Source organism: Megalops cyprinoides, chromosome 3, assembly GCF_013368585.1.
Source record: "Megalops cyprinoides isolate fMegCyp1 chromosome 3, fMegCyp1.pri, whole genome shotgun sequence".
NCBI lineage: Eukaryota > Metazoa > Chordata > Actinopteri > Elopiformes > Megalopidae > Megalops > Megalops cyprinoides.
In genome coordinates, this window is record NC_050585.1 from 46,999,328 (window position 1) to 47,010,212 (window position 10,885).

Consider the following 10,885-nt stretch of genomic DNA (forward strand, 5'->3'; position numbering starts at 1 on the left):
GAAGAGGAGGGCCAGGCCCCGCCGCCACACTCCGTTACAGGAAGACTGCAATCAATAATTTACATCATCTGTCACCGCACGCTCCATTGGGCCGCTCAACAAACAGCACAGACAAATTAAAGCAGGAACACACGCACAGGAGCGCGGTCAGCTGCGGCACCTATCCGACTCCGAGTTTCATCCGGAAATCGGGGAGACAATGAAAATTTCACAGACAGACATGTGGCTCTCAAGCTCCTCTCGCACTCTTCTTTCCTCTAACACACCCTGTCATTCTGGCTCGCCCAGGTTTGTGTAACACTGCCAGCCAAAGCAAAAAGTAGACAAACCTACTGTGGTAAAAAAAAAAAGGCTAAAACCGAGAGGGAGCTTTATCTCATAATGGCAATGGTACATATTTATCGGGTATCAGATATCTTGGCGCTTGGGTGAGTTCATTTGTAATGCTCAAAAATACTTTTAAAAATGCCATAGAGATGATTGCCTGTGTTTGAACAGTATGAAAAACAAAAACCTTGCACAAATCAAAATATGGCAAACTGAAAAGACCAAAGTACTATATCTTTAGTACTTTCTTTGCCCCGATTTCTGCATTGGGCAACATGATGCTGATAGTAGGGGTTTTGAGTTTGAAAGCTGAATGCATGCACTTTCTTCCTGATCAAGGCTCGTGGCTAAATTAAATGATAGATTTATCAGCTACAGCATCAGCACCTCAGCTATGGATCAATTCTGTTTATTCTAAGTATCTCTGTACTTCATAGGTCCATAAGGATTTCATTACGATCCTCTCAGTGTCTGATTATCTCTAATTCAAAATACATATATTTTCAGGCCCTTGAACATAGTACAGATTATATCTCTGTATTCATGACGTTGCCCGCATTGTATAGTATGCCTTTTTAATCAAGAGGCATGCACAGCAGGGTGTGTGTTGAAGCCAGGGTTTCTCATTTGGTTGACATTGATCCCCAATTCTGTGGTGCTGTGCAGCTTGACATACATCACCTCCCAGAAGGCAGTTTCTGACAAGGACATTAACCCGGTACATGAAGTCAAAAGGCAGTATCTGCAAATCCGGATGTACGCTGTCTTTTGTCCCAGCTAGTCCTCCTTGATAAATTGATCCAATCAGTTCGCTGGTCATACAGTGTATGTTTCCAACTACACATGTCATAAAGTACAGATATGAAATATTTGTTCCTTGAGTATTGGTGATTTTTCTTTGATTGTAGGAAAAATGTGATCTTCAGCCATTATTTACCATTTGCAAAAGAAAAAAAAACTCGCTTATTGAGAGAGGGTTTGAGCCAGTTAAATAAGGAATCAAAACGTGCACACAAGGGGTCCTCTGAATATTGAGTTTCACACCCCTGCCACCATCCACTTTTACAAAAACTGTAAGCACAACCTTATGGTGCCAGATTTAACATTATAGCTACACCCGTGCTGAAACTATACATTGTCCTTAACAGTTGTCCTTAACTTATCTTTGGCTGATAATTACATCCGAGTGTTACTATTTTTCAACCCAAACACAGGTCATTCATTTTGGTGGTTGCTGATCTCGCGAAACTGTGTTTGTGGCCAAGTGATGGTTTTTGGTTAATTTTGAGTCAATGTTAAGGGCAGACATGGACTGAATCCAGGTGCAAATATATCAGGACTCTTTGTTCTGTTCTGACTGAGTGGAAGTACATTTAGTGGACGGAGCAGACACGGGTGGGTAAATGCAAGGTGGAGGTGGATGGGAAGCTGGGGTGGGGGGGAGAGGAGAGGTGAGGCAGAGGAAGGTAAAAGCGCCAGGAATGAGGAAGCCGGAGAAGTGAAGTGAAAGGGGTCGTCCGGAAAGGTGTAATGATTGCGGCTGTATACCATCCACCCTGCAATTGCGGAGGCTCAGAATGCATTTGGATGGAGTGCCACAGCCAGGTCACGTTCCGCAGTCTGCATACGGTGGACGCTGAAAGCAAACGTGATTGCTCAACCTTTGGCCCCACCAGGACCTGCTCCACCGCAGGAAGACAGTTTTGACTTTTGGGGGGGGGGGGGGGGTGACGGTTTGGACAGAAATATTCAAGTAAACCAATTTTTTCTTCTCAGCAGAGACACATGTAAAAGCACACACTTCATCGCAGAGGAATCGGGTCAAGGGTCTTATGGAGAATAATGGGAAAAACAGGAGGGAAGAGAGAATAGCAGTACACTGCCAACAAAGAAAAACTAAGGGAAATGAGCAGCTAGTCTTCAGGGTAAGAAAGCAATATTTAGCTGTATGCTAGGTAATTTTGAGTACACAGATATAGATATATTTTATCTAGAATATTCACAAAAACCTTGGGCCCTCTGATTTAAAAATCCTTTGTATTGATTTTGCTTTTACTTCCTTCACATCGGTCCCTGTGCTGCTCCTGTTGCCTGTGTTTGTGCACACACACACACACACACCTGCGTTATTCCGCTGACCTTGACAAGCTATTATCACGCAGGGGTTCGAATTTGAATTCGATTCTAATTTTGGAGGAGGATCGCGGGGGCCGGGGGCCCGGAGACGAACGGAGGGGGGGGGGGGGGGACGCGAGATGCAGGAGCCGGAGAGCGTCTCCAATTTCACACTCCATCGACCGCAAAAGCCGCCCGCGCCTCCTTGCGCTACGCACGCGAAGCCCCGTCAGTCAGTCACCGCCGCCTGCAGCTCTCAAAACCACAGCCCGCAGGAGCCACCTCACCGCGGGCACAGATGGCACAGCAAGACGCCGCCGTACCCAAGGGTGATCTACAGAGAGTGCCAGCGCTGACATCTCACAGGGCGCCTAGTACTGGGAGGAAGGGGGGAGGGGGGGGGGGTGGAGTGGGGGCATCTATTGTTTATGTAATTATGTATCATGCAGGCATGCAAGTGTCAGCAGCAGAGATAAGCCGATTCATTCAGGAGGCCTTTTGTGACAAGCGGACCACCAGTGATGCGCCGGTATGCCCGGGGTTGTTTACATGCAGTCCTCACTTAGTATAGAGTGTACCCAGTGTTCCGTAGTACCTGATTGCTTCCTTTACCGGCCAATCAGAAACTTTCTGCCAGGGCTGGTGAACTAAGTGAAAAAGCTGAGTTCTTAAAATGCGGCGGCTAATGAGTGCAGCAAGCTACCGACTGGAATGATTGCTTTGGTGTAGATTGTCCTTTGTAGAATGTTTCAAAGCAAGTTTTAATGGTTCTGCAACTGAAATTTCAGAAGCGTTTCTCATGCTCGCTCCTTTCGGATCTATTCCACAAGTTACAGTGGAATACACAGAATTAAATATCGCACCCCCCCGCCAGCCTAACTAACAAACCCAATGTTTATCAAAAGCCATTCTTATTTCGGCAGCGGTGGGCACTTACACTGTGGGTTGGGGTGAGTTCTGTGTAGCGTTTTGGCAGCCCCCCCATGGTTCTGCCCCCTGATGAACACTAACTCCTCGCCCATGCAGCCCCTGGACCCACACCTCAGTGCCTCATCAAAATTTAAAGTGGCACTTAACAGACAAAACAGAATAAAGACCAGGCGGGGGGCACCTGGGGAAGAAGCGCATTCTCGGGGGGTCTTACGGGACAGCCTCTCGAAACAGCCTCTCAAAAACAAAACTTCCCATTTCGCAGGACTCGCTGTTCTTAAAGCTGGACTCTATGTGAAAATTACAAGGGTTATATATCAGGATACATAACGATTTTTCATTGCAGTTTTCTAAGTTCAACTAAAGGTTGAATCTGATGATAAAATGGATCAATACAAATTATATTACATTTTAATTTAAATCACAGGTGGATGTGATTTAAAGTCCTGTTTACCTTGATCATATTCAATCTGATCATAATCAAGTTAAATTAAATAATACTAATGAATATATCATACAACTTTCAAAAAGCTATGTTTTTTTCATGACAAACTTTACTCAACCACCAAGAACATAGAACCAGGTCGGCCCACATAGGTCAAAACACTGTCATTTGTATTCGGGAAACCACCCAGACACATCTACTGAAAAGCAGAGGAAGGAAAAATGAACACATATAAACACGCACAGGGACTTCAATCCATACAGACACACAGTGCAGTAATACTGAGAGAGAGGAATCCACATGCCAAAAGACTGTAGCAGGGAACATAGACTCTGATGTACCACTGTCTTCAATGAATATGTGGTGACAAGAGAAGGAAAGTAGAGGAAAGATTGTGTATGAGACAGAGAGAAAGAGGGAGAGGGACAGAGAACAGAGAGAGACAGAGAGAAGGACAGAGGGATGTAGAGAGAACGAAGGAGAACGTACCTTCTCTGACCAACTATTGAAACCTGGCCATGCAGCGCTTCTAAGATTGTTGACTCGTTCATTACATGCCTATTTGTTTGTGTTGTATTCTGTCACTTTGGATAGAAGCATCTGCCAAATGAATAAATGTAAATGTAGAATGAGAGAGAAAGAGAGAGAGCGGGAGAGAGAGAGAGAGAGAGAGAGAGAGAGAGAGAGGAGGAATACTGGCATGCTCTCCCAAAGCAGCTCCTTCTGTCAGCAGCATTGGCTCACTTAACAAAATCAATAAGCGGCTGCTTGTGACACCAGGACTGCTGCAGGTGAGGTCTCATACCCACCCAGGACGCACGCGCACATCAATTATTGAGAGGTCAGGACACACAGAGAGCGCTCTCAGGTCAGAGGTCAGACACCAGCACCCTGCCGCACCCCAGCCAATCAGAAACCGAGCCCTCCCACACAAGGATGAGACAGGGACTCCACCCTGACCTGGGCACCTGTCTAATTACCTGCCGCTCCTGAACACCAGCGCCCCTCTCTTTTTAACACGGGCGGGGAAGGTGTAGATTACTCCGGTGTGCCGTGTGTGTGTTGGCACGGAGACGGCCGCGGTGATGCTGTCCGAGGTGACCTGGCTTTAAACCGGACACCATACGGGGTCAGCGTATTGTGGCTCAATGCGCCCTGCATTAATGTTGCATACAGTCTGTCGTGTGTTTTCAGGGGAAACCAGGAAGCACAGAGGCACACTGGCCTTCCCGGGAAGAGGCTGTGGGCGTGCTCCTCTATCACGAGAAGAGACACATCTGCAGAGCCTGAGATCACCATTTAATATAATAATGGAAATGCATGCCTCTGCATCCAGATGAGATCTTTCTGCAATACAGCTTCAGGTGGTAGATGTGCTGTGAACACCTGAAGCTGTATAGCTTCTCCCTGTTTGTTTGTTTTTTTTTACGTAACTTCTTGTTACATTGTTTTGAGAGATATGTTTTGTTCCAAGCCCCCAGCCCCCCCGTCCCCCCCCCCCCCGACAATGCCCCAAACCCTGGTTGCATTAAAGGGAAGGTTGATTACATGTAGCGTTAAAGGGGAAGGCAGCACAGTTGCGGGCCTGTGTCTGGGCCAAGGCTCTCTCATTAAATATTGAGGGGCCATGTCCCTTCTAGGAGCTGGCTTTGCTGGTTCTTGGTGGAGGGAGGTTGATTAATATTTTAGACTGCAATCTCCTGCTTGACAAACTCTCCCACATGATTGGGTAAACTGCCCCCCACCCCCACCCCTTCTTGTCCCTCCCCCCCTCTCCTTTCCTCTTTTTAACCAAATTTCATTTATGGGGGAATTAATTACGGCCAGTGATTTTGGCTATCCAGACCCTCAACCTCTTCGCTCACGGGGCCCCCAAGGGGCCCGGCTAGTCCCACTGAATGAAGTAGCATCCATTTTTTATGAAGAGCAGGTTATCCTATTTAGTCAGATTAAAACAGGCGGTGAGGAGATCGTTCTAGGGAAACAAGTAAAGCAGAAAATATAACCTCCTTGTTCCCCTCTTTACCCCCCTCTACCCACTATTCGGCAATAACAGCTACCCCCCGCCACTAACCCTCCCCACCCCAGGAGAAGATCAGGTGGCTTATTGCCCCCATCATTGGGGGTCACTACCCTTTCTCTGACTTTCACTACCTTTCCCCATCACTCATGCCTCACGACACCAAAGGTGGGTGAAAAAACAACTTTTCACTTAAGCGGTCATCAAAGCTCTATTATGAATTATGACTGAATGATATATCTTCAAGTAGCATGAATATCCTGTTATTGACTCAAAATTCAGAGGGTGGTATCAGAGGTGTAATATGAAAGTGGCATTCATATGTGGTTCAGTCACCATTCATCATTCACCATTCACCATTATAAATGCCAATAATTCATATATAAAATAGAAAAAAGCATGTTTGAAGGGTCTTTGTTATCTCCAAGTGGAAACATGACGCCACATCTCATATGTCTTTTCTGGAAAACAGCCTGATCAAAATAGCATTTCATCATTGTGATAAAAGGAGGTTGGGCCTTTTCACTTTTCAGTTTCTAACACACGGAAACAAAACAGCCTCTCAGTCATGTATGTATCTATTAATTGAATTGAAACCATACACAAGAAAAAATGATATTTTTTTAACAAAATGTAGGATGCTTTCAGTCTCATCATGGGTGCAATCTCGCAAACCCTTCCTCCTCTCCCTTACAGTAATAAAGATACGTCTTTGGCTTGCTGGGGCGGAAAGCCTTGGCACGGTGCAGATTGCATTTTGGAATTTTGCACATTTTCACCTCTGAGTGGTCTTGGGGGGGGGGTTATAATTTGGTCTGGTGCACCCGCCCTTGACAGCCTCCGAAATGGACAGGCCGGGGCAGGAATGGGGGCGCTGGCGCAGGCTTTTGCCGCTGTGCCCCTGTCATTCCAGGACAGTACCTATCATCCCGCAGTGGGAGCCCTCTAAATGATGCAGGAGTTCCAGGCAAGGGCCCCGTACGGGACGGCCAACCACTTGTAAAAAAACAAGGAGGGGAGGACAAAGATTTGCCGACTCAGCAGCCCCCCCCCCCCCCCCCCTCCTGCCGGTTGCCGTCTCCCACCCCACAAGACCCTGGGAGAAAGAGAGGGAGAGAGGGAAGGCTGAGGTAACTTCCCGTGTACCTGCGTCAAATCGGACGCCCGGCAGTGACCGGCCCACCCCCCCGCTGAGGGTCGTTTCCGCCCCTCCACACGCCTAACCTAACCCTAACCTCCTGCGTGCGCTGCTGGTCGTGAAGAAAACAAAAGGGCCCCCTCCGCACCCACACCCGGCCGAGCGAGAGGAATCGCGGCTTTGTTAACGGCTCAGCACCGAGCTCAGCGGTGTGGCAAATGCTTGCGACAGAATCACACACACACACACACACACACACACATACACACACACACACACGCACCCGTGCGCGCATGGGCTGAGCCGACGCCCCGTTTCATAACATCCGCGCTTTAAAGGACAAGGCCGCCGGGAGAGTCACTGAGCGAGAATCGATGGGAAAGCTGTGTCTCTGTCAAGGAGGTGAGCGGAGGCCCCGCTCTCCGCGGTCTGCGCTAAAGGAGCAGAACAAACGCAGCCGCTCAGCCAGAAGAGAGCAGACATCCTGCTGCCGCTCCCCTCTGAGAGAGCCGGCGGGAGCCCTCGCCCCCTCGACCCCTCACCGCCTGCCCCCTCGCCCGAAAACCAACACGGGCCAGAACGCCAGCTCTGAAAACGGGCGAGAGCAGAACCTGATATACTTCAAATACGTGTTGCATACATTAGGAAAATATTTCAGTTTTGGCTTTCTTTCATGTGTGTAATTTCGTAGCTACACATATTATGGAGTATTTGATAAATAATTTATATTGTAAATTTTAGTCCACACCATATGCATAAAATTCCTTATATGAAAGCAGCAATAGCTTACTTTTAGGTTTGAAATGTATGACGCATATTTTAACATGTTTTTAAAATTCACATTCACTACATTTCGTTATTTCTATGTCAATGTATCAGATATAGTGTTTTTTGTAAATGAAGCCATGGATACCCATAAATAATCAGTGCCATAGTTACTGTTGCCATAACTCCATATGGCACTGAACATGCGAACTCTCCCTGGGAGTCCACAGAGGCTTCCCTCAGTGGTACAAAATCATGCAGGGCCCAGAACTTTTGTGGCCTCTGGAAACAATTGAACCAACAGTGCAGAGAAGCCCTCTGGCCAACTTACAGTGGGTTAGACAGAGACACAAAGAGCAGCAGGTCCCTGAAGTCAGGCCTCTCCTAAATGGTCTCATGTCTGGGATCTCCACTACCAGAATGCACCATTAACGGAACTGGTTGCACTGTTTCCTTGTGAATTATGAATGGAGGGTCTTGTTTGCCAAGGCCATGCCTACTGTCTGTGGAGAGGATTGCCGATGGTGATTGACACGGGGAGCAGGAGAAGGTTGGGGAGAGAGGACAGGTCATTATCACCGGGATGAAGAGTGTATGTGTTTGGGGGTCAAGGTTGGGGGGGATGGGTGGGGGGTGGGGGGCCGCTAACTCAGTGTATGAAGAGAACATATCCGGCGGGTAGTGCCACGCTCCGGACTCGGACGGAGGAGTACGGTCTTCAATGCTGTCAGGAGGAGTCCTGAGGAATCACTGGATTGGTGATAGACTATGGCAGTGCCATGATCCGGCAGGTTTCAAGGTGTCTGTGGTTAAGACAAGAGAGAAAACACTGAGACACAGCCCAAAGCTTCAGTAACAAAAATGCTGTGGCCCAGCACGGCGGTATAAACAAGCACGGCGTGTGAGTCCACCCTTAGACAGACCCACTGACAGACAGCACCGCGGAGCCGAAAACCGCTGATTTCCTGTGCTGTCCTCCCGCCCTATCGCAGATCCCTGACTGTCGCCTTTAAAAACCAGCGCGGAGGAGATGAGCAGGAGACGCAATTAGCCTCATCAGAAGGACTTTGAAAGTGTTTAGATTAATGTAATTAGCCCGAGCCGCTGCACAGTCCTCCAGACAATCCCTCAAGACGCCGCCCGGGAGAAGCGAGATAACGCGGCTGAAAGAGCAGGAAAAGCAGTTTGTTTTAAAAGATAAATGCTACTGTGTAAATATATTTCCGCCAGCCGCCCGGGGAATAATCAAGTTTTAATTTAGCTGCTAATTTAATTAGCCGCTGTGCCGCCCAAAGCCTCCCAGAAGTGCTTCGGGGGGCAGAAAAATCCAGCGCGCAAGGATATTTCTTAAAAATCACACGGCATTTTAGGTTTTTAAAGATATATCCATCCATTCTGTGCCTGGGTAAAAAAAAATAAATAAAAAGAATGGAAAACTCGAAGGTGACAGAGTCGGAACTGTTTTTCCTTCTGACTTGAGGAAAAGTTTATGAGCAGAAACCTGCTGCACTATTTGCTGTGAGCCAAATGCTGCCTTGCTGTGAGCAAACATCTGCTTCTCTTGCTACTGCTACTACTACTGCTACCACAACTACCACCACTACTACAAGTTCTGCTACTAGAACAACTATTGCATCTACTACTACAAATTCCACTACTAATAATACCATTGCGACCAATAATAGTATTAACAGTCATAACAATGATAACTGTAAAGAGAATAAAATAATTAATGATGAAGATGCCCTGATTTGCATGCGCTGGCAGAATAAGAAGCCGTCTGACTGGTGGGGGGTCCTGGGTGGCGGCAGGCTGTTTTGGAATGCAGAAATCAAAGGGGTTTGGTTTTGGGGGGGTGCGGGGGGGTGAGCTCGGCTCAAGCGGGGCGCATGGGGACAGGGGAGTCGGCCACAAACACATGCCACTCAGTCTGCCAAGGAGGGGGCCGGGGGCTTCATTAGAGAGAGCCAGAAGCTGACCCTGGCTGCTGGGGGGGCGCAGGCTGGGGGAGAGAGAAAGCTGGGGGGGGGGAACAGGCGCACCGCTGAGCAGCCTCTCCCTTGGGCTCTGCTGCCCGACCTCCCGGCTCGCTGAATGGACCAGAAAAATCAACAGCACTCCGCTTTGAAGCTGCCTCCTTCTCTCTCTTTCTTTTGCACTCTCCTCTCCTTCTGTGTGGACCTCATGAATCATGCATATCAACCACCCCCCCCTTTCCCCTTTTCTTTTTTCATTTCTTTTTTGAGTGTCTGCTTTTCAAAAAAAGGGGGAAAAAAACAGACAACAACAAAGAAGGAAGGCCCGTTTGTGTCGCCTTTCCTCCGTGTAGCCCATTATAGGCAATGTTCGACAAATTACTTACACGACTTCGCCGTTGATTTGGCAGCAGTGAGAATACATTGTGCTCCTGCAATTAATAAACTCCAGCTAATAAGCGAGGCAGCAACCACTAAATTAAATAAAAAAAAAAAAAACAAAACTCATAATCACCGGTAGAAAAAACTGTATTACGCTAAATAAATGAATTAGACTGAGTTTATAAATCAGGGTGTGATTATTTTCTTGTAATGAATGGTATAGAGATTAGGTTGCTAATTGAGATAATGAGCTGTTGACATGAGAGAGGCAATTTAATTTTGTACAAGAGAGTGGGTAATTTAGAGGGAAACAGGAAATCCTTTCCTTGCAGGTCAAAGAATGTTTAATTTTTTTTAACACGTAGACCTCATGCACCACTTGGTGATTTTTTTAAACACTGAATGAATTCAAGAGCTTTGAGGACAATTGACGTCTGAATGAAAGCAGAAATTACACTGCCATCCTTCCATCCAATCAAAAACGAAAACTCGCTTGACAAGAGATGGATGTGACCATAGAAAGCATGCATCTGTTTCAGTAAAAGAAAAATTCAGATCAAAGCACGTCAAATAAAATAATTATAGAGTAATATTAATTAAACTCTCGGAGAGAAGAAAGCCTATCAGGCAACGGCTGTGTGGGGCCTCACTGTTTAGCTGAGAAAGAAGCTGCATTATTTCAATGGCCAGTTTTGGAGCCATAGGACTGGGAACTATAGCCAGAAAATGGCTTCTAGGCATGTACTCATACTGTGCAAACAAACAGGACAGATGCCTATCCTCCACAG